The following is a 26,209-nucleotide window of genomic DNA, read 5'->3' on the forward strand; positions in this document are numbered from 1 at the left end:
AAATGAGGGCATGTAGGCTCTGTGTGTCTATCCATTGTTCTCAAAGGGATCATCATGAATTTGCACCAGTAATAAAAATAAGAATGCATATTGCATTGACAACCAACAAGGAGTATTAATGAAAGAAGTGCATTGACAAGAAGCACATTATTGCATTAATGTAGGCTAAGCCTGTGGGGTTGTATGTGATCGCATCAGTGTAATATGGTTGGCTACGCTTTTTCATTGTTTCTAGAGAAGAAGTGTGGATTTCCTATTCCTTCGATCACTATATTTCATTTCCATTCAGAATGGAAAGAATGTAGCCGATCAGGATATGTAGGAAAGAGTACACACCATAAATAAACCACACAATAGAGAAATCCACCTTCATATTGAAGGCACAAGGGAAATGAATGGTTTCTAGAAGCCGATATGGAATGTTGAAGGCCTAACAACCTTTGAAGAGTTCTATCTACTAGCGATCGATGGTCAAGGAAGAGAATGAAGTTGGGTCTACTGGAAGTTCTATCGAAGCACTTCATCTACTACTCAATTATTTGGGGCCTCCCACCCACATTGGAAGGGAAGGAAGCACGCCCTCTACTCTACCCTTTGGCACTTGGGTCGGGTGTGTCTCTAGTCGATATTTAGTCTTGGAGGGCTTATGATTGTTTCTCTTCTCTTTTCATAGTAAACTACTTATAATAATAAATTTTTATTATATAATATATAATCCCTCATTTAAAATTTATATGTTATAGTATTAAACTTCTGAGGAGCTTTATTTTAAATAATTTGTGGAATAAGTTTGCAAGATCTACATGGTTACAAAGAAAGAGAGATTATTAGCATAATGATTAAGACTTTTTCTTAGTGATGTAGAGCATAATATCACAATTAGATTCCAAAACCTTTTTAAACATCATAATCTTACACAAATAAAAAGTATATATATGTGTCTTACATTTGATTTAAAAATATATGTATTTCAATATGCACCTATAACTTCTAAAGTTGAGGCTTCATGAGAACCTCCAAATTTTGGCATCTCTTATCACCCAACTTGCTACATAATTCTTTTGTTGTTTCTAACCACTTTGAATCCTTTTCCTTCTCTATTTCTACCTTGAAAGAAAATATCTTGAGTTACCATGGCCATCATAAACCCCTTCACTTCCTATTTGGGGATCCTCAAATTTTATTACAGTCATAACTCTAATCTCAACATGCAATAAATATTCAACACACTGACTATCATGAATTGTTGTCACATGGAACATTAGGAAATCAATATATCATTTGATTTTCTGGCCTTTAAAAAAATCATTTAAATGTATATGTGTAGATCTATAATCGAAAGTAACATGAGGTATCTCATTAGTGCAACCTCATGTTTTATTACGTAGCTACCCAATCCATTGCAAGTGAGTAAGTTGGAAAATAAATCAAGTCAATAATTTTAAATATCAAAGTCTCATTCAAAAATTGATTGATGTTGCTATATCATAGGAGTAGCTTCTAAACATATTACAAATTATGTTATAGGAGTAGCTTCTACTCCTATATTATAGGATTAACTTCTAAAGATATAAAAATTAGCTTAAAGATGGTAACCATAAACATATGATCGTACTTCATGTGACACCCTATGACTTGTTGAGCTTGACCAAATTGACCACATCATGAACTTCTAGAAGGAGATCTTCTTGTTACACCTAATCCTGAAGTTGTGGTGCAGTAAACGACCAACATCCACCGAAAGATATCAACATACATTGGGAGCACTAGGCATGTCAGAAGCTTCTTCCAATACATGCCGATAACTACCGACCTGCACCGAGAGCTATCGGCATGTGCCCAGAGCACCCAATGCACGTCGGGTCTTACCTAGCCATTCTAGTAAACTACCAACATGCACCGGTAGCTCCCAATTCATGTCGGGTATTATCTAAGTATACCAGTAGCTACCGACACGCACCGAGAGCATGCCAAGTGCTACCTAGGCATGCCAGTAGCTTTCAATGCATGCCAGTAACTCTCGACATGCACCGAGAGCTCCCAATGCATGTCAACTATTGCCTAAGTATGCTAGTAGCTATTGACATGCACCAGGAGAACCCAATGCAAGTCGGGTTGCTACCTAGGCATGTCGATAACTCTCAACACGCATCGGGAGAGCAGCCAATGCATGCTAGTAGCTTCTTATGCATGCTGGTAATTACCGACATGCACTAGGAGCACCCAATGCATGCTAGTAATTATCGACATGCACTAGGAGCACCCAATGCATGCCGAGTGCTACCTAAGTATGCCGGTAGCTACTGGAAGGTACTGGGAGAACCCCATACACATAAGTTGCTACATAGGCATGCCAATAGCTTCCAATGCATGGCGATAACTACCGACACGGCATGCACCAAGAGCACCCAATGCATGCCGGTAACTACTGACATGCACGAGTAGCTCCAAATGCATGCAAGGTACTACCTAAGCATGCCAGTAGTACCAGCACACACCGAGAGCACCCAATGCATTTCGGGTGCTACCTAGGCATGCCAATAGCTTTCAATGTATTTTGGTATCTCTCGGCTTCCATCGAGAGCTCCCAATGCATGTCGGGTGCTCCCTAAGTATGCCAGTATGGGAGTACCCAATGCATATCGGGTGCTACCTAGGCATGCCAGTAGCTTTCAATGCATGCAGACAACTCTCGACGTGCACCGGGAGCTCCCAATGCATGTCCGGTGCTATCTAAGTATGCTGGTAGAAGCTACTACTGACATGCACACCAAGAGTACCCAATGCATGATGGCTGCTACCTAGGCATACTGGCAACTCTTGATATATACACCGGGAGCCCCGAATTCATGTTGGGTGCTACGTAGGCATGCCGATAGCTTCTAATGCATGCTGGTGACTGCGGACATGCACCAGGAGAACCCAATGCATGTCAGGTGCTACCTAAGTATGCCAATAGCTATGGGCATGCACTGGGAGCACCCAATGCCTACTCCGTGCTACCTAGGCATGTCGGTAGCTTCCAATGCATGCCGATAACTACAAAGATTCACCGACAGAACCCAATGCATGTAGGGTGCCGGTAGCTTCTAATGCATGCTCGTAACTACTAACATACATGAAGAGGTGCCGACATGCACCGAGAGCACCCAATGCATGCCGTGTGCTACCTAGGCATGCCAGTTGCTTTATGAAGCTCATGAAGCTAGGATAAACAACTTTCTTTTAAAGCTGGGGAAGACTATCCCAACACATTTTTTGCAGGTTTGTGTTCACTTCTCAGAAGTGTCATTTAGATGCTCAACAATGCTATCAACAACGATCCTGTTTACAACAAAAATAGCAGTGTTTCTAGCAGCAAAATAGGCCCAACATCTTCGTACCCTTCTAGTTATAAAAACAATGTTTTTTTTGCTGCTAGATGTTCATTCTATTATATTGTATCGAGGTTGCTCAAAACAATGGCTACTCCTCATATAGGAGGTCTTATAGAAAACATAGCAGCCTCTATAACCTACATAATGATGAGGGGTGGAGAATTGATTTCCACAACTGGACTATCATACATACTGTGCTTGGAATCATTGGAACTATATTTGGCCCATAAAAGAGCTATTGTATTATTACCTTCAAAAAAATGCTAAGCAATATCAAGCTTGTTCACTTCATTGTGTGAACTCTATGTTGATGATTCTAATGGAAATAATGTCAAGGACTAAATCTTGTAGTAAAATAGCTTCTTGACCAAAGACTTATGTTTCCTTCAAGCTTATCATAGGTACTTGGCATACTATGATCTAGCCCCTCTTATGCAATGATACCCTTAGCTTCAAATGGAAGCTCCTATACCTCCTTACATCCTACACATGAACCCAACACACTCGTGCACCCACACACACATTCACATGCACATAGTCATTTGCTACCCCAACTATGTTGGTAGGAAATCCACCCCCTCAATCTCTTCATCAACCACCCCATAAAAACCACCAACATAAGCACATCTCAGAATTCTTGAATTGATGGGAAATTTCTCTCCTCATGAAGAAGGAGACAATTCTTTTTTTTATAGAAATGAAGAAGATGAAGCTAGATAACATCCAACTTGATTTTTTTTTTTGTCCCCTTGGTTCTCCTCAATATCTTTGCATCATCTTGATCAACTTACCTTTTTTTAGCAAGTGCATGGCCTTTGCATGATTTCCATAAAATTAACTACCCACTTGTCGTTTCATATGGGCTGAACTAGACTACAAGACAACTTTGCAAACTATATCCAACCACTAGCTACTACTGGTGCAAGGAAGTTATTGAATGCAACTACATCTGAGTGCGATTACATCAAGTAGCTCTACCACTATCATCTAGACTATTAAGAAGAATATTTTGGTATCCTAAAAATCTCCATCACTATATTCTTCCCACAGTCACCTATGGACTATTAAGTGATTAAAATAAATCATAGCCACCACCATACCATTCTAAGTTTTCTTCACATATAGTGAAGAATCATAATTTCCCACATGAAATCCATTGCTAATGAACTACTTGCTAATCCTATCACTACTTGCACATGGTGCTTGCTTTAGCCTACATACATGTGGGAAAATGTGGGTGTACATAACCCTAAAGGTTGTTCCATAAACACCGATTCTTTCAACTCTGCATTCAAGGAAGCATTATTGAAATCGATTTGATGTGATTCCCAACCTTTAGATGTAGCTAATGAAATAATTGATCTTATGGTAGCCATCTTTCATTAGACTAAATGTCTCATCTTAATCAAGCCTATGAGTATGAGCATAACCCTTAGTGTGACCAGCCTTGCCTTATATCTTTCCATGGATCCATTTGACTTATATTTGACCTTATAAACCCATTTATAGCCAATCACATTCGTGCCATTTGGTAGCTCAACTATATCCCATGTGCTATTATGTGCCCATTCATCCATCAAATTTTCATTCATAGATTTGTCCCAATCTTCTTTGCCACAACTAGCCTCATCAAAATAAGTAGGCTCCACATGCTTCACCATAGATGTCATATATGTATAATGCATAATATATCCTTTATATGTCAACCTCTATACTAGATATCAAACCCTCTATGACCTTTGCAATAATGGTTGTGGGTCACTACAATCTGCTTCACAAGCTCTAGCATGTGGAGGTGCATACTTGTCATGCTTACACCTAGAGTCCTCACCACACTGGGATTCCCAACTCATCATCAACGCTCTCCAAATTAGATGATTCATAACCTAAATTTTCCATGCAGCCAATGCCTTCAACCTCTTCTTGCATTTGTGCAATGAACTAGTCTCAGTGCTCACACCATGTCTCAATCTTCCTAACCATGAACTCACATTACCACACTTCTAGATGTCTCAAGTGGCCTAAACATATTAGTTGAGTCCTCCATTAATAAATGCACATCACATTGGCATCACTGCTATCAACTATGAAACTCTCAATTTCCTTGTACCAACTAGCCATCTCATCAAATATCACATCACGCCTAATGAGGGCCTATTTTGTTAGTGGATAGTAACACTTCTATGCTTCTTGACCTATGCATATCCAATAAATACACACTTTCCTCCATTCATATACAATTTCACTACAAGAGGCGGGGCCATTATCCATGCTTTTTTAAACGCTTTAGAACTAAGCTTAAAATCCCCTAAACGTCGAAATACCGGTCGAAAAAATCATCCAAATAAGCACTGAAATAAGCGTTGAAACAAGAGTCAAAAAAAGTAATTTTACCACACATTTCTTGACGGTGTTTTCGATGACTATCTTGACTGATATTTCGACACTTATTTTGACTCTCATTTAGATGATTTTTTCGACGAATGCAGGAAACTTTTGACACTTTTTTTGATGGATGCATGAAACTTTTGACGCCATTTTCGACGACAAATGCACGAAACTTTTGACGCTTATTTTGACGTGTGCTGCCATTTTTTTTTTGGCATTATGGTGCATCCAGCTGCAGTCTTGTAGCTGGATGCACCATTATGCCAAATTTATAGAAGAGTACCAAAGGCAGGCAACTGTACTCTGATGTGAAAAACGAAGCGAATTTGTTGAAAAAGTTAGAGAGAGTGCCATAACGTTTTCGACATTACAAAGTAGGTACATAATTCACACAAGTGCAAACAATGGCCAAATAATATTGCAAGATGTGAAATTTACATATCAAGCTCTGACGAGATAAGCAAAATTTGAATTTACACATCAAGCTCTTATGAGATAAGCCAAAATTTTCATACAATCTATACAAGCTCAAACAAAGATGTGAACTGACCAAAATGTGTATGTACAAGGGGAAAGACATGGGCAAGGCCAGTCTATGCGGAGCCCTTACTCAGGATCAGGCATTGTTCCTTGCAAAAACCATACAAGACGGTTTTTTTGGTATACCAAAACAATGATCCAACATGACAAGGCAAAGCAAGTATACAAATCATAAGGTTAAGGCTTGCCATACTTACCATATCTACAATGCGTCTGCAATTGAGGTTGGCACCTTCTCACTCAAGCTTCTCCAAAAGAAAGTATGTGTTATGGCGTCGAGAAATGTCCTCCTCTTCTCCCGTTTGCCGGCCGACCAACCACTTGATTCTAAAAGTACTAAAACAAGAAGATAAGCGTTCATACTTACAAAGTAGACATAACATCAAATGAAACATACAAGATAAATGTTGATACTTACAAATTAGACATGGAATGCATCCCAACCGCCGCTTTTAAGGTGAGAGCTTCCTACGCTCTCCATTCGGGCTTTGGCCACATCCTCTTGTTGCTTGTAGCGTTGGGGATTTCGAGCATGCTTTTGCCTCTCCTCTTTCTAATCCTTGGTGCTCATGTACCAAGGCTTCTCACCCCTATCTTCACTCTCCTAGTCATGTCTCCCCACCAATGTTTCATGACATCCACCATGTGGTCCTTTATCCACCTTATGGGGACAAACCGTCGATCAGCTTGTACTCATCCTTGATTTGATTTATGACTATCTTTCTTGTCTTTATCCAACTTTGGCCATAAAGTCATAAAATCATTTGCAAAGACAATGTGGCAAAGCTTGCAGATGCGGCTCTTCATCTCTTGCCCGACATTATCCAAAACCACATTGCCATTGATAAGTGCGTAAAATTTTTCTCCACCGATGGGTGTGGGCCGTGTGTCGAAATGTCGCAATGATCGCAAACGTGGAGTGCTTCTAGCGCAAGATGGGGAAGGATGCTCACGTGGGGGCGTAGACCCATCCATGCCCCCACTTGGAAAACAACCACCTCCACCTGCACTACTCGAGCATTGTGCTCTACGAGTGGATGAGCCACCTGAGGGGGGACGGCTTCTAGCGGCTCTTTGTGGGGTTTCTATAGGTGAACTAGGGTTAGCGGTGGTGGTGCTTGATGGTGCGGCCGAAGTGCCCACCCCTCTCCCAAAATATTGTTGTGCTATCACTCTTTGCTCGGGCGTGGCTTGTGCTAAAAAACCCATGAACTGGTCTCGCGACATGGAATATGGAGAGAAGGCTGGGGAGTAAGCCGATGTCTCTTTTTGGTAGATAAAAATAGAGGAAAGAGAGAAAGAAATTTACCTCTTTTTGGTGAAGTTGAAAGAGAGGATTAGAAAACCTACAAAACAAAACAAAAAGTTGAGAAAAGAAGTAGTGATACAAAACCCTAAAACTATGAATAGCATGGATACACAAGGAGGTTTATCCTTCAACACACACACACCAATTTAACAACCAAGAGGAGAGGAGAGGAGAGGGGAGGGGAGGGAGGGCAAAGAAGGAGGTGGAGAAGAGCTTGGGAGAGAGAAAGAACCTGCAAAACAAAAGAGAAAGCAAAAAAGCAAGAAAATTACTCATAATTACACAGAGACATTTTACATCACATGTACATGTAACCAAGAGGAGATGGGAGTGAGGGAAAAGGAGGTATACCTAGTGAGGAAGCAAAACACATGCGCACAAAAAAAAACGTACAAAAAAGAGAGGTTCTCTTTTACTATAAAAACCTGCGCCATCGATGTATGCATCGAAATAAGCGTGGAAAAAAGCATTGAAATAAGTGTGGAAAAGTGCATCGAAAAGCGCATGGGAAATAGCGTGGAAATAAGAATCAAAAAAATAAAATTCCCACGTTCTTTTTTATGGTTATTTCGATGACCTTTTCGACGCTTATTTTGACGATCGCTACTTTTCATTCAAATTCAAAATCTTTCCAGATCTTACGCACCCCTGACATTTCAAATTACCTATCACACCGACTACCACGCTTCACAAATACTTAAGGTAGGATTCCCCTCTAAAATTAAGCATTCATTCCCATTTTGCAAATCAATATGGAAACTATGGACAACGCCACACCCTCAAATTTTGTTGATTTAGAGGAGAAGACACTTTGCCCACATGTACTAGCTGCAAATACCAAGTGGCTCGACGTCGACAAATTTGTAATGATCATATAAAAAATGGGAAATATTTTCGGTGGAGTGATTAGAACATCTAATTAGCGGCAATGCGCACGTGGACAAATTTGCAATGCTCATATAAAGAAATGGAGAATATTTTTGGTGGAGTGATTAGAACATCTAATTAGTGACAATGCGCATGTAAACAATGACGAACCTGTGGATATCCAGCAGCCTGAACGATGGTGGAGATCAACAAGAGTAGCCACAAACTAGGTGATCCAACAACCCGAGGCACTTGAGGCAGAGAAAATACTAGAACATGACATGGATGCCATGATAAATGCCTTACACGATGGAACAAAAGATCGAGGTTTGGAACACGAAGGGGTAGAAGAAAACACACAACGTGTGGAATACGCTTCCCAAGAAGAGAAACAGCTATGCAGGCTTGCTCGTCTTCCACTATATCGTGGAGGAGATGTGTCTGTTTTACGCGCTTGCCTATCCATATTGAACTTGCAAATCGATTTTTGGATGGTCTGATACGAGCATATCAAAACTTGCAATCGATTTTTGGATGGTCTGATACAAGTGTATCAAAACTTTTTGCGTAAGTGATGATATCTTATGCAATTAGTGAGTTATGTACCTTTATATGCATTTTCTTAGCCTGACTATTTTGTGTAACAGCTTATTGAAACATCAAATATTGCTAGAAGTTAATGAGATGCGAGTGGACCGTAGTCGAGCAAAAGCAATGTTGCACTCGATTGGCATGGACTACAACACACACGATGCTTGTCCAAATGATTGTATTCTTTATCGACAAGAATGTAACAATGCAGTAGAATATCTGCAATGTGGTACGTCGAGATATAGATAAGATATGCAAGGAGAAAGGGTACCAGCAAACATTTTATGACACTTTCCCATCATCCCTTAGATTAAAACAATGTTCAAGTGCAAATCCATTGCAATATTGATGACTTGGCACCGTAACACTAGGTCCACGAATGGTGTTATGCGTGTGCCCACAGATTCCCTTGCATGGAAGCACATTGAAGAGAAGTGGGTAGCCTTTCAGGAGTAGTCTCACCATATTCGACTCGGACTAGCGATGGATGGAGTGAATCCATTTGGTCTACGAAGTTCATCATGGAGTACATGGCCTATTTGTCTAGTTAACTATAATCTTCCACCATGGCTAGCGATAAAAAAAGGACATCTTTTATTGTCTTTGATAGTTCTTGGAAAGTACAAGGTGAAGAACATGGATGTGTATTTAACCCCTTTAGTTGAGGAGCTTCGTGTTCTATGGGAGGGCATTGAAGTTCATAATATTTCCAAGAGGTTTGGACAATGTGAGCTAACATTTAGAGGAATACTGTAAGATTCCTCCCCAGTCTCTCAAAATGTCCAGCATCTTCCCCTGTAATCAATTTCCTCTTCAGAAAAATAAAAGACCTTGTTTCTAACTATTTTAACCTAGAGAGAGAAAATATTCTAGAGAGAGAATATTTAGGTTTTAAATATTTTTGGATAGAAAATTATCTCATCTTATTAAAATAAGTTTCCCTGAAACAGAAATTCAAAAAGAACTTTCCAATGTGCAATTGGAATTAATTGGAAATGGGTATAAAGAACCTTAGTCTAAGGGTCTAGATTTTCAGAAATCTTTGGATTATGGTCCAATTAAGGTTCCTATAGGCCAATAGGATCAATCCATGTGTGGGAAGGAGATAAATCCAATTTTTTAAAAGAAGATACCCAAAAATGAGTAAATGCTCACATAAGATGAAGAGTTGACTATGTACAAAGTTTATTAGTAAGAAACTATGAGTAATTTTAATAGTATGAGATATTTGGGTATAATGATTTCATTTTGACACATATGTAAGGAAGGGGAGTCCCTTTAATACTCACATAAGATGAAGAGTTGAATATGTACAAGGTTTATTAGTAAAAAACTATGAGCAATATTAAAAATATGAGATATTTTGGGTATCCAAAATTGAGTAAATGCTCACATAAGATGAAGAGTTGAAAATGTACAAGGTTTATTAGTAAAAAACTATGAGCAATATTAAAAATATGAGATATTTTGAGTATAATCATTCCATTTTGACACGTATGTAAGGAAGGGGAGTCCATTAAAGGAGGTGCATATTTCACATGCTTGAATGAGTTTTAAACTCAAAGATAATGTGATATTTTTATCTCTCCTCTCTCTTGAACCAAACCAAATCAAAAAGGAACCAAACCGAATCAAAAAGTAACCAAACTAGGTCCAAATCTAGTCCAAATTCAACCAAACTGAATCTGGAAAATTCTAGAAATCAGTTAGCCTTGGTTAGAGCCTTCCTCTTCTATAAATAGAACATGAGTCCTTTGAAAGAAGGAGGAGAATTTTACTATTCTAGAACTATGCTGAAATAATGCTAATATTTACTATTCTCTAAAATTCTCTCCAATTTGTAAGAAATTGGAGCTTCCCTCTTTCTTCAATCCCCATTGGTGGCTCCATCAACATACTAAACCAATTGATTGGTTGGGGGCCTCTACCGTGAACAAAGAATCAAGCAATTTGTAAGGTAAGTGGTTAATTTTGAGCTTTTCTATAATCTCTCAATGTTTCTCTCTTCTCAACCCCTCTCAAGCTTGAGAAGCTTAATTGGAATGGTTTTTGAATGCTATTGAAGTAATTAATGAATGATAGTAAAGAATTACATAAATTTACATTTATGCTTAATTCTAATGGTTTTTATGTAATATCTCTCTCTCACTCAAGAAATGGTCATACTCATGACCTATTCTCAATCCAATAAAGCTTTTCATAAAGCTTTTTCTTAATCCAAGATTAATCTATACTTAAGACCAAATTAATGGCTTTCCCTATGCTTTTAGTTTATGTATTTCATGAATGATGATGATTCAATCCATTATGGGTTAATGATCCAATCAAGGATCATTCTAATCATTCCCTTAATGATAAGCTTTATCTTTTAAGATAATTGAGATTTATCAGTTATAGCAGCGGAGCTATGGTAAAATTTTTATAAAAATTACACATAAAATAATTTCATTCAAAGCATGAAAAGAGGACTTCCTACCATATTCTAGGAATTATCATCCTAGATTAATTAAAAGAATTTTATTGTAATCATGGAGATGTGGATGTATGCATGTAGATGTAGATGTATAGATGTGGATGTGAACGTGGAGGTGGATGTATGCATGTAGATGTAGATGTATGGATGTGAATGGAAATGTAGATGTAGATGTATAGATGTGGATGTGAATGTGGAGGTGGATGTATGCATGTAGATGTAGATGTATGGATGTGAATGGGAATGTAGATGTCGATGTATAGATGTGGATGTGAATGTGGAGGTGGATGTATGCATGTAGATGTAGATGTATGGATGTGAATGGGAATGTAGATGTAGATGTATAGATGTGGATGTGAATGTGGAGGTGGATGTATGCATGTAGATGTAGATGTATGGATGTGAATGTGAATGTAGATGTGGATGTATGCATGGAGATGTGGATGTATGCATGTAGATATAGATGTATAGATGTGGATGTGAATGTGGAGGTGGATGTATGCATGTAGATGTAGATGTATGGATGTGAATGGGAATGTAGATGTAGATTTATAGATGTGGATGTGAATGTAGAGGTGGATGTATGCATGTAGATGTAGATGTATGGATGTGAATGTGAATGTGGATGTGGATATATGCATGGAGATGTGGACGTATGCATGTAGATGTAGATGTATAGATGTGGATGTGAATGTGGAGGTGGATGTATGCATGTAGATGTAGATGTATGAATGTGAACGTGAATGTGGATGTGGATGTATGCATGGAGATGTGGATGTATGCATGTAGATGTAGATGCATGAATGTGGATGTAATAATGTGAATGTGGATGTGTATGTATGGATGTATGATGTAGATGTGGATGTATGCATATAGATGTGGATGTATGGATGTGAATGTGCATGTAGATGTGGATGTATGGATGAGGATGCATGAATGACTACATAGATATGGATGTATGAATGTGGATGTGGATGTATGCATGTAGATGTGAATATAGAAACTCTATTTGTAAACTGTTTGTAAATGCTGTTTTGTAAATGGCTATTTTATGTCAAGAATGCTGGGGAAGCATTTTGACCGTCTTGTGATTAAGGTCGTGGAGACCTAACTGATAAAGTTGCAACTGCTGACGGAGAGTTAATGGAGGACATCTCGCGTAGCAAAGTCAGCCGAGGTCTTGACCAGCCTCGGTTCGATTAAAATGGTAAGCTTCCGGTAGGGTGGATGAGGGACCAAGGAAGCGGCCTATGAGTGAAGCACTAGGTCACCTGCGAAGGATCCTAGAGGGTGCTGACCATACGGTGCTTGGGCTGTGGGTCGCCTAGGATACCCATGCGTGCGTCGAGGAAGATATTGGAACAAGGAGTAAGAGTTGTTTTCTGAAACCGGGCATGGATCTGGTTGATTGACCTTGCTGGTCTTCAATGGATGAGTCCATGGCTCTTTATATGGATCTGTTTGGTTGATCTTGCTGATCTTCAACGAGAGTCCATCTTGATTTTTATAAGTGATTATATTGCCGAGTATTATGGACTAGGAACTATTGAAAAGGCCCCTGATCAGTGATACTATGGTTTCATTAAAGGATTGTTTTAAAACTGGTTGAATCTGTGAAAAGGCAATTTCATATTGGGTGTGTGAGTGGTGTGACTAGTTTTATTTTTGCATGAACATCCGGCGAGGGGGCCTCGAAACTCTTTTCCCTGGTACCCGGGACAAAAATCAAATTCCAATTTGGATCCCATCACTACAGTGGTTGGGCGGTTGGCTAATCCATGGGACTGGTAGGCTGGACTGATGGATCCGTATGGACTCAAAAATTTTGTTATTACGATAGATGAAGTAAATCCTGGATAGTAATTGTTCTATGGATAGGAATCAACGGCTGTGCCTCTTGATGGGGAAAAAAGCGTTGATCCCATTGATCCAAGTGCAAGTTTCTTCCTTGATCTGACCGAGTATCTTTATAGGTGCAGTCGGATCAGTTTGATCAGTAATGGTCTTGACTACGTTAGAGTAAAAAGTTATCCTGGAGGAATCACCCGTGCTTTCCGGATAAGGGGAGTTTTTCCGGGTTCGGTTTTGGAAAAAACTGACGGATTAGTATCTTGTCCGGATATCCATGGACGAGGCCCCGAGTGTGGGACCCTGCCTCGCGCAAGAAGTGCTACTTTCGCTGCTAGTACCCCGAATCCGTTGCGCGGTAGGAACAGGGATCTCACAGTTGGTATCAGAGCCAGGTTGGCTAATTAAGATCAACTGAGGAGCCAATTATGTCAAAAATTTAAGAAGCACAAAAAGGTTGTAATTGTGTGATATAATTCGTACAATTACAACCTTAAGAGTTGTCCTCTACTTTGCGAGATGAGGACATCTCGCATTTTTAAGTGGGGTAGAATGTAAGATTCTCCTCCAGCCTTCGAGGTATACAGGAGTAAGAATCTCCCTTTCTGATCTTATAATTATTCCCTCTCTAAAATAAAAGAAAAATTCTCTTTTTTTTAAAAAAAAGAAAGACCCTTTCCCTAGAATACTTCTCAGGAGTCCCACCTGTTTTAAGGATTCAAAACAATGAGTTCATAAGTAAAAATCGGTGTTTTGGATACCAAGGTTTTGGCCTTCATTCGAGTACGGCCCAAAAGAAGTTCTTTATCTCTTGGGGAGTATAAGAAGTTATCCCCCAGATATTGTGAGCCTTATCTGAATTCAAAGAAAGTAAGTGACTTAGCTTACGAGCTTCTTTTACCTCCTCATCTCAAAGTTCATAATGTATTTCATGTAAGCCTTCTATAGAAATATGTGCCAAACCCAAATCATGGAAAGACGGTAAAACTTCAGTGGCAAGATACCATTGGCTTCTAGGTTACGCAAGCTCCTTCCTTTATATAAGTCATAACTTTTACTTGTCACTCACAGTAATCTTACTTCCATCGATTCCCTTTCCTTCTTATTCTCCTTCATGGCTTGGCAGCAGGAATTAGTTTTATCCATGATGATTTCTCACCTTCAAGACGCAAGCGAGTCTGTGAAGAAGGATTTTATAGAACTGTATGAGCGCTCACTTTTCCCTCACTTGGGAACTTCTATAGCTCAGACCAAATGGCGTACCTGTCGAGATATAACTAGGGTAACACTGTGGGGGCGACAGCACTTTCATAACAATGTCTGCTTGGCCATGGTTATTGAAGCTTTGGGTTTGGGTCCCCGATACTACTGCATGATGAGATCAAGGCATGGTGGATTTTCTGAGCGGGTCTTCTTACTAGCGTGCTTTCTTCCTCACCAGAAGATATGCCTTTATCCCGTTTTCGGCTTGCCTCTTAGAGGTCCTTTTGTTAGATCACCTCATACCACTGAGGTAGGTGCTGCAATAACCAGCCGAGTTATTCTCATAGATGAGTTACCTTATACGTGTGCAGCTTGTGAGTGCTGCCTTTGTGACCATATGATGGACGGGCTTATGGAATTATAAAAAGTTCTTTTATCTTGCTGTATATGTTCCAAGAGTGAATAAAGTTGAAATCTTTGTTCTTGTTTTGAGTCTTGCTCTCTTTGAGACTTTTCTTGGTGGTTAATCTTAATTAAATTTTTCTCAGTGCATCTTACGAAATTACCCCCAGTTTGCGAGATGAGGGCATCTCGCATTTTTCAAGTGCGAGAGAATGTAAGATTCCTCCCCAGCCTCTCAAAATGTCCAGCATCTTCCCCTGTAATCAATTTCCTCTTCAGAAAAATAAAAGACCTTGTTTCTAACTATTTTAACCTAGAGAGAGAAAATATTCTAGAGAGAGAATATTCAGATTTTTAATATTTTTGGATAAAAAATTATCTCATCTTATTAAAATAAGTTCCCCTGAAATAGAAATTCAAAAAGAACTTTCCAATGTGCAATTGGAATTAATTGGAAATGGGTATAAAGAACCTTAGTCTAAGGGTCTAGATTTTCAGAAATCTTTGGATTATGGTCCAATTAAGGTTCCTATGGGCCAATAGGATCAATCCATGTGTGGGAAGGAGATAAATCCAATTTTGTAAAAGAAGATACCCAAAAATGAGTAAATGCTCACATAAGATGAAGAGTTGACTAGGTACAAAGTTTATTAGTAAGAAACTATGAGTAATTTTAATAGTATGAGATATTTGGGTATAATGATTTCATTTTGACACATATGTAAGGAAGGGGAGTCCCTTCAATACTCACATAAGATGAAGAGTTGAATATGTACAAGGTTTATTAGTAAAAAACTATGAGCAATATTAAAAATATGAGATATTTTGGGTATCCAAAATTGGGTAAATGCTCACATAAGATGAAGAATTGAAAATGTACAAGGTTTATTAGTAAAAAACTATGAGCAATATTAAAAATATGAGATATTTTGAGTATAATCATTCCATTTTGACACATATGTAAGGAAGGGGAGTCCATTAAAGGAGGTGCATATTTCACATGCTTGAATGAGTTTTAAACTCAAAGATAATGTGATATTTTTATCTCTCCTCTCTCTTGAACCAAACCAAATCAAAAAGGAACCAAACCGAATCAAAAAGCAACCAAACTAGGTCCAAATCTAGTCCAAATTCAACCAAACATAATTTGGAAAATTCTAGAAATCAGTTAGCCTTGGTTAGAGCCTTCCTCTCCTATAAATAGAACATGAGTCCTTTGAAAGAAGGAGGAGAATTTTACTATTCTAGAACTATGCTGAAATAATGCTAATATTTACTATTCTCTAAAATTCTCTCCAATTTGTAAGAAATTGGAGCTTCCCTCTTTCTTCAATCCCCATTGGTGGCTCCATCAACATACTAAACCAATTGATTGGTTGGGGGCCTCTACCGTGAACAAAGAATCAAGCAATTTGTAAGGTAAGTGGTGAATTTTGAGCTTTTCTATAATCTCTCAATGTTTCTCTCTTCTCAACCCCTCTCAAGCTTGAGAAGCTTAATTGGAATGGTTTTTGAATGCTATTGAAGTAATTAATAATGAATGATAGTAAAGAATTACATAAATTTACATTTATGCTTAATTCTAATGGTTTTTATGTAATATCTCTCTCTCACTCAAGAAATGGTCATACTCATGACCTATTCTCAATCCAAATAAAGCTTTTCATAAAGCTTTTTCTTAATCCAAGATTAATCTATGCTTAAGGTGAATTAATGGCTTTCCCTATGCTTTTAGTTTATGTATTTCATGAATGATGATGATTCAATCCATTATGGGTTAATGATCCAATCAGGGATCATTCTAATCATTCCCTTAATGATAAGCTTTATCTTTTAAGATAATTGAGATTTATCAGTTATAGCAACGGAGCTATGGTAAAATTTTTATAAAAATTACACATAAAATAATTTCATTCAAAGCATGAAAAGAGGACTTCTTACCATATTCTAGGAATTATCATCCTAGATTAATTAAAAGAATTTTATTGTAATCATGGAGATGTGGATGTATGCATGTAGATGTAGATGTATAGATGTGGATGTGAATGTGGAGGTGGATGTATGCATGTAGATGTAGATGTATGGATGTGAATGGAAATGTAGATGTAGATGTATAGATGTGGATGTGAATGTGGAGGTGGATGTATGCATGTAGATGTAGATGTATGGATGTGAATGGGAATGTAGATGTCGATGTATAGATGTGGATGTGAATGTGGAGGTGGATGTATGCATGTAGATGTAGATGTATGGATGTGGATGGGAATGTAGATGTAGATGTATAGATGTGGATGTGAATGTGGAGGTGGATGTATGCATGTAGATGTAGATGTATGGATGTGAATGTGAATGTAGATGTGGATATATGCATGTAGATATAGATGTATAGATATGGATGTGAATGTGGAGGTGGATGTATGCATGTAGATGTAGATGTATGGATGTGAATGGGAATGTAGATGTAGATGTATAGATGTGGATGTGAATGTGGAGGTGGATGTATGCATGTAGATGTAGATGTATGGATGTGAATGTGAATGTGGATGTGGATATATGCATGGAGATGTGGATGTATGCATGTAGATGTAGATGTATAGATGTGGATGTGAATGTGGAGGTGGATGTATGCATGTAGATGTAGATGTATGAATGTGAACGTGAATGTGGATGTGGATGTATGCATGGAGATGTAGATGCATGAATGTGGATGTAATAATGTGAATGTGGATGTGTATGTATGGATGTATGCATGTAGATGTGGATGTATGCATATAGATGTGGATGTATGGATGTGAATGTGCATGTAGATGTGGATGTATGGATGAGGATGCATGAATGACTATATAGATATGGATGTATGAATGTGGATGTAGATGTATGCATGTAGATGTGAATATAGAAACTGTATTTGTAAACTGTTTGTAAATGCTGTTTTGTAAATGGCTATTTTATGTCAAGAATGCTGGGGAAGCATTTTGACCGTCTTGTGATTAAGGTCGTGGAGACCTAACTGATAAAGTTGTAACTGCTGACGGAGAGTTAATGGAGGACGCCTCGCGTAGCAAAGTCGGCCGAGGTCTTGACCAGCCTCGGTTCGATTAAAATGGTGAGCTTCCGGTACGGTGGATGAGGGACCAAGGAAGGAGCCTATGAGTGAATCGCTAGGTCACCTGCGAAGGATCCTAGAGGGTGCTGACCATACGGTGCTTAGGCTGTGGGTCGCCTAGGATACCCATGCGTGCATCGAGGAAGATATTGGAACAAGGAGTAAGAGTTGTTTTCTGAAACCGGGCATGGATCTGGTTGATTGACCTTGCTGGTCTTCAATGGATGAGTCCATGGCTCTTTATATGGATCTGTTTGGTTGATCTTGCTGATCTTCAACGAGAGTCCATCTTGATTTTTATAAGTGATTATATTGCCGAGTATTATGGGCTAGGAACTATTGAAAAGGCCCCTGAGTGGACAGGTGGTGAGCGTTCTGGTTGCCAATGATGCCATAGATACTCTGATGAAGGAATGATGGGAAATTAAGAATCAACCGGATAATTTGGAAGATTGTGATCAGTGATACTATGGTTTCATTAAAGGATTGTTTTAAAACTCGTTGAATCTGTGAAAAGGCAATTTCATATTAGGTGTATGAGTGGTGTGACTAGTTTTATTTTTGCATGAACATCTGGCTAGGGGGCCTCGAAACTCTTTTCCCTGGTACCCGGGACAAAAATCAAATTCCAATTTGGATCCCATCACTACAGTGGTTGGTGGATCCGTAAATCGAGACTCAAAAATTTTGTTATTATGATAGATGAAGTAAATCCTGGATAGTAATTGTTCTATGGATAGGAATCAACGGCTGTCCCTCTTGATGGGGAAAAAAGCGTTGATCCCATTGATCCAAGTGCAAGTTTCTTCCTTGATCTGACCGAGTATCTTTATAGGTGCAGTCGGATCAGTTTGATCAGTAATGGTCTTGACTACGTTAGAGTAAAAAGTTATCCTGGAGGAATCGCCCGTGCTTTCCGGATAAGGGGAGTTTTTTCCGGGTTCGGTTTTGGAAAAAACTGACGGATTAGTATCTTGTCCGGATATCCATGGACGAGGCCCCGAGTGTGGGACCCTGCCTTGCGCAAGAAGTGCTACTTCCACTGCTAGTACCCCGAATCCGTTGCACGGTGGGAACAGGGATCTCACAGTTGGTATCAGAGCCAGGGTGGCTAATTAAGATCAACTGAGGAGCCAATTATGTCAAAAATTTAAGAAGCACAGAAAGGTTGTAATTGTGTGATATAATTCATACAATTACAACCTTAAGAGTTGTCCTCTACTTTGCGAGATGAGGACATCTCGCATTTTTAAGTGGGGTAGAATGTAAGATTCTCCTCCAACCTTCGAGGTATACAGGAGTAAGAATCTCTCTTTCTGATCTTATAATTATTCCCTCTCTAAAATAAAAGAAAAATTCTGTTTTTAAAAAAAAAAGAAAGACCCTTTCCCTAGAATACTTCTCAGGAGTCCCACCTGTTTTAAGGATTCAAAACAATGAGTTCAGAAGTAAAAATCGGTGTTTTGGATACGAAGGTTTTGGCCTTCATTCGAGTACGGCCCAAAAGAAGTTCTTTATCTCTTGGGGAGTATAAGAAGTTATCCCCCAGATATTGTGAGCCTTATCTGAATTCAAAGAAAGTAAGTGACTTAGCTTACGAGCTTCTTTTACCTCCTCATCTCAAAGTTCATAATGTATTTCATGTAAGCCTTCTATAGAAATATGTGCCAAACCCAAATCATGGAAAGACGGTGAAACTTCAGTGGCAAGATACCATTAGCTTCTAGGTTACGCTAGCTCCTTCCTTTATATAAGTCATAACTTTTACTTGTCACTCACAGTAATCTTACTTCCATCGATTCCCTTTCCTTCTTATTCTCCTTCATGGCTTGGCAGCAGGAATTAGTTTTATCCATGATGATTTCTCACCTTCAAGACGAAAGCGAGTCTGTGAAGAAGGATTTTATAGAACTGTATGAGCGCTCACTTTTCCCTCACTTGGGAACTTCTGTAGCTCAGACCAAATGGCAGACCTGTCGAGATATAACTAGGGTAACACTGTGGGGGCGACAGCACTTTCGTAACAATGTCCGCTTGGCCATGGTTATTGAAGCTTTGGGTTTGGGTCCCCGATACTAGTGCATGATGAGATCAAGGCATGGTGGATTTTCTGAGCGGGTCTTCTTACTAGCGTGCTTTCTTCCTCACCAGAAGATATGCCTTTATCCCATTTTCGGCTTGCCTCTTAGAGGTCCTTTTGTTAGATCACCTCATACCACTGAGGTAGGTGCTGCAATAACCAGCCGAATTATTCCCATAGATGAGTTACCTTATACGTGTGCAGCTTATGAGTGCTGCCTTTGTGACCATATGATGGATGGGCTTATGGAATTGTAAAAAGTTCTTTTATCTTGCTGTATATGTTCCAAGAGTGAATAAAGTTGAAATCTTTGTTCTTGTCTTGAGTCTTGCTCTCTTTGAGACTTTTCTTGGTGGTTAATCTTAATTAAAATTTTCTCAGTGCATCTTACGAAATTACCCCCAGTTTGCGAGATGAGGACATCTCGCATTTTTCAAGTGGGAGAGAATGTAAGATTCCTCTCCAGCCTCTCAAAATGTCCAGCATCTTCCCCTGTAATCAATTTTCTCTTCAGAAAAATAAAAGACCTTGTTTCTAACTATTTTAACCTAGAGAGAGAAAATATTCTAGAGAGAGAATATTCAGATTTTTAATATTTTTGGATAGAAAATTATCTCATCTTATTAAAATCAGTTCCCCTGAAACAGAAATTCAAAAAGAACTTTCCAATGTGCAATTGGAATTAATTGGAAATGGGTATAAAGAACCTTAGTCTAAGGGTCTAGATTTTTAGAAATCTTTGGATTATGGTCCAATTAAGGTTCCTGTGGGCCAATAGGATCAATCCATGTGTGGGAAGGAGATAAATCCAATTTTGTAAAAGAAGATACCCAAAAATGAGTAAATGCTCACATAAGATGAAGAGTTGACTATGTACAAAGTTTATTAGTAAGAAACTATGAGTAATTTTAATAGTATGAGATATTTGGGTATAATGATTTCATTTTGACACATATGTAAGGAAGGGGAGTCCCTTCAATACTCACATAAGATGAAGAGTTGAATATGTACAAGGTTTATTAGTAAAAAACTATGAGCAATATTAAAAATATGAGATATTTTGGGTATCCAAAATTGAGTAAATGCTCACATAAGATGAAGCATTGAAAATGTACAAGGTTTATTAGTAAAAAACTATGAGCAATATTAAAAATATGAGATATTTTGAGTATAATCATTCCATTTTGACACATATGTAAGGAAGGGGAGTCCATTAAAGGAGGTGCATATTTCACATGCTTGAATGAGTTTTAAACTCAAAGATAATGTGATATTTTTATCTCTCCTCTCTCTTGAACCAAACCAAATAAAAAAGGAACCAAACCGAATCAAAAAGTAACCAAACTAGGTCCAAATCTAGTCCAAATTCAACCAAACTGAATCTGGAAAATTCTAGAAATCAGTTAGCCTTGGTTAGAGCCTTCCTCTCCTATAAATAGAACATGAGTCCTTTGAAAGAAGGAGGAGAATTTTACTATTCTAGAACTATGTTGAAATAATGCTAATATTTACTATTCTCTAAAATTCTCTCCAATTTGTAAGAAATTGGAGCTTCCCTCTTTCTTCAATCCCCATTGGTGGCTCCATCAACATACTAAACCAATTGATTGGTTGGGGTCCTCTACCGTGAACAAAGAATCAAGAAATTTGTAAGGTAAGTGGTGAATTTTGAGCTTTTCTATAATCTCTCAATGTTTCTCTCTTCTCAACCCCTCTCAAGCTTGAGAAGCTTAATTGGAATGGGTTTTGAATGCTATTGAAGTAATTAATGAATGATAGTAAAGAATTACATAAATTTACGTTTATGCTTAATTCTAATGGTTTTTATGTAATATCTCTCTCTCACTCAAGAAATGGTCATACTCATGACCTATTCTCAATCCAAATAAAGCTTTTCATAAAGCTTTTTCTTAATCCAAGATTAATCTATGCTTAAGGTGAATTAATGGCTTTCCCTATGCTTTTAGTTTATGCATTTCATGAATGATGATGATTCAATCCATTATGGGTTAATGATCCAATCAGGGATCATTCTAATCATTCTCTTAATGATAAGCTTTATCTTTTAAGATAATTGAGATTTATCAGTTATAGCAACGGAGCTATGGTAAAATTTTTATAAAAATTACACATAAAATAATTTCATTTAAAGCATGAAAAGAGGACTTCCTACCATATTCTAGGAATTATCATCCTAGATTAATTAAAAGAATTTTATTGTAATCATGGAGATGTGGATGTATGCATGTAGATGTAGATGTATAGATGTGGATGTGAATGTGGAGGTGGATGTATGCATGTAGATGTAGATGTATGGATGTGAATGGAAATGTAGATGTAGATGTATAGATGTGGATGTGAATGTGGAGGTGGATGTATGCATGTAGATGTAGATGTATGGATGTGAATGGGAATGTAGATGTAGATGTATAGATGTGGATGTGAATGTGGAGGTGGATGTATGCATGTAGATGTAGATGTATGGATGTGAATGTGAATGTAGATGTGGATGTATGCATGTAGATATAGATGTATAGATGTGGATGTGAATGTGGAGGTGGATGTATGCATGTAGATGTAGATGTAGATGTATGGATGTGAATGGGAATGTAGATGTAGATGTATAGATGTGGATGTGAATGTGGAGGTGGATGTATGCATGTAGATGTAGATGTATGGATGTGAATGTGAATGTGGATGTGGATGTATGCATGGAGATGTGGATGTATGCATGTAGATATAGATGTATAGATGTGGATGTGAATGTGGAGGTGGATGTATGCATGTAGATGTAGATCTATGAATGTGAACATGAATGTGGATGTGGATGTATGCATGGAGATGTAGATGCATGAATGTGGATGTAATAATGTGAATGTGGATGTGTATGTATGGATGTATGTATGTAGATGTGGATGTATGCATATAGATGTGGATGTATGGATGTGAATGTGCATGTAGATGTGGATGTATGGATGAGGATGCATGAATGACTATATAGATATGGATGTATGAATGTGGATGTGGATGTATGCATGTAGATGTGAATATAGAAACTGTATTTGTAAACTGTTTGTAAATGCTGTTTTGTAAATGGCTATTTTATGTCAAGAATGCTGGGGAAGCATTTTGACCGTCTTGTGATTAAGGTCGTGGAGACCTAACTGATAAAGTTGCAACTGCTGAGACGGAGAGTTAATGGAGGACGTCTCGCGTAGCAAAGTCGGCCGAGGTCTTGACCAGCCTCGATTCGATTAAAATGGTGAGCTTCCGGTACGGTGGATGAGGGACCAAGGAAGCGGCCTATGAGTGAAGCGCTAGGTCACCTGCGAAGGATCCTAGAGGGTGCTGACCATACGGTGCTTGGGCTGTGGGTCGCCTAGGATACCCATGCGTGCATCGAGGAAGATATCGGAACAAGGAGTAAGAGTTGTTTTCTGAAACCGGGCATGGATCTGGTTGATTGACCTTGCTGGTCTTCAATGGATGAGTCCATGGCATTTTATATGGATCTGTTTGGTTGATCTTGCTGATCTTCAACGAGAGTCCATCTTGATTTTTATAAGTGATTATATTGCCGAGTATTATGGGCTAGGAACTATTGAAAAGGCCCCTGAGTGGACAGGTGGCTACAGTGGTTGGGCGGTTGGCTAATCCATGGGACTGGTAGGCTGGACTTATGGATCCGTAAATCGAGACTCAAAAATTTTGTTATTACGATAGATGAAGTAAATCCTGGATAGTAATTGTTCTATGGATAGGAATCAACGGCTGTGCCTCTTGATGGGGAAAAAAGCGTTGATCCCATTGATACAAGTGCAAGTTTCTTCCTTGATCTGACCGAGTATCTTTATGGGTGCAGTTTGATCAGTAATGGTCTTGACTACGTTAGAGTAAAAAGTTATCCTGGAGGAATCGCCCGTGCTTTCCGGATAAGGGGAGTTTTTTCCGGGTTCGGTTTTGGAAAAAACTGACGGATTAGTATCTTGTCCGGATATCCATGGACGAGGCCCCGAGTGTGGGACCCTGCCTCGCGCAAGAAGTGCTACTTCCACTGCTAGTACCCCGAATCCGTTGCACGGTGGGAACAAGGATCTCACAGTTGGTATCAGAGCCAGGTTGGCTAATTAAGATCAACTGAGGAGCCAATTATGTCAAAAATTTAAGAAGCACAGAAAGGTTGTAATTGTGTGATATAATTCATACAATTACAACCTTAAGAGTTGTCCTCTACTTTGCGAGATGAGGACATCTCGCATTTTTAAGTGGGGTAGAATGTAAGATTCTCCTCCAACTTTCGAGGTATACAGGAGTAAGAATCTCCCTTTCTGATCTTATAATTATTCCCTCTCTAAAATAAAAGAAAAATTCTGTTTTTTTTAAAAAAAGAAAGACCCTTTCCCTAGAATACTTCTCAGGAGTCCCACCTGTTTTAAGGATTCAAAACAATGAGTTCAGAAGTAAAAATCGGTGTTTTGGATACGAAGGTTTTGGCCTTCATTCGAGTACGGCCCAAAAGAAGTTCTTTATCTCTTGGGGAGTATAAGAAGTTATCCCCCAGATATTGTGAGCCTTATCTGAATTCAAAGAAAGTAAGTGACTTAGCTTACGAGCTTCTTTTACCTCCTCATCTCAAAGTTCATAATGTATTTCATGTAAGCCTTCTATAGAAATATGTGCCAAACCCAAATCATGGAAAGACGGTAAAACTTCAGTGGCAAGATACCATTGGCTTCTAGGTTACGCTAGCTCCTTCCTTTATATAAGTCATAACTTTTACTTGTCACTCACAATAATCTTACTTCCATCGATTCCCTTTCCTTCTTATTCTCCTTCATGGCTTGGCAGCAGGAATTAGTTTTATCCATGATGATTTCTCACCTTCAAGACGAAAGCGAGTCTGTGAAGAAGGATTTTATAGAACTGTATGAGCGCTCACTTTTCCCTCACTTGGGAACTTCTGTAGCTTAGACCAAATGGCGGACCTGTCGAGATATAACTAGGGTAACACTGTGGGGGCGACAGCACTTTCGTAACAATGTCCGCTTGGCCATGGTCATTGAAGCTTTGGGTTTGGGTCCCCGATACTACTGCATGATGAGATCAAGGCATGGTGGATTTTCTGAGCGGGTATTCTTACTAGCGTGCTTTCTTCCTCACCAGAAGATATGCCTTTATCCCATTTTCGGCTTGCCTCTTAGAGGTCCTTTTGTTAGATCACCTCATACCACTGAGGTAGGTGCTGCAATAACCAGCCGAATTATTCCCATAGATGAGTTACCTTATACGTGTGCAGCTTGTGAGTGCTGCCTTTGTGACCATATGATGGACGGGCTTATGGAATTGTAAAAAGTTCTTTTATCTTGCTGTATATGTTCCAAGAGTGAATAAAGTTGAAATCTTTGTTCTTGTCTTGAGTCTTGCTCTCTTTGAGACTTTTCTTGGTGGTTAATCTTAATTAAATTTTTCTCAGTGCATCTTACGAAATTACCCCCAGTTTGCGAGATGAGGGCATCTCGTGTTTTTCAAGTGGGAGAGAATGTAAGATTCGTCCCCAGCCTCTCAAAATGTCCAGCATCTTCCCCTGTAATCAATTTCCTCTTCAGAAAAATAAAAGACCTTGTTTCTAACTATTTTAACCTAGAGAGAGAAAATATTTTAGAGAGAGAATATTCAGATTTTTAATATTTTTGGATAGAAAATTATCTCATCTTATTAAAATAAGTTCCCCTGAAACAGAAATTCAAAAAGAACTTTCCAATGTGCAATTGGAATTAATTGGAAATGGGTATAAAGAACCTTAGTCTAAGGGTCTAGATTTTCAGAAATCTTTGGATTATGGTCCAATTAAGGTTCCTGTGGGCAATAGGATCAATCCATGTGTGGGAAGGAGATAAATCTAATTTTGTAAAAGAAGATACCCAAAAATGAGTAAATGCTCACATAAGATGAAGAGTTGACTATGTACAAAGTTTATTAGTAAGAAACTATGAGTAATTTTAATAGTATGAGATATTTGGGTATA

The sequence above is a fragment of the Cibotium barometz genome, chromosome 23 (genome assembly GCF_041138505.1).
Source record: "Cibotium barometz isolate CiBa-2024 chromosome 23, ASM4113850v1, whole genome shotgun sequence".
Classification (NCBI taxonomy): domain Eukaryota; kingdom Viridiplantae; phylum Streptophyta; class Polypodiopsida; order Cyatheales; family Cibotiaceae; genus Cibotium; species Cibotium barometz.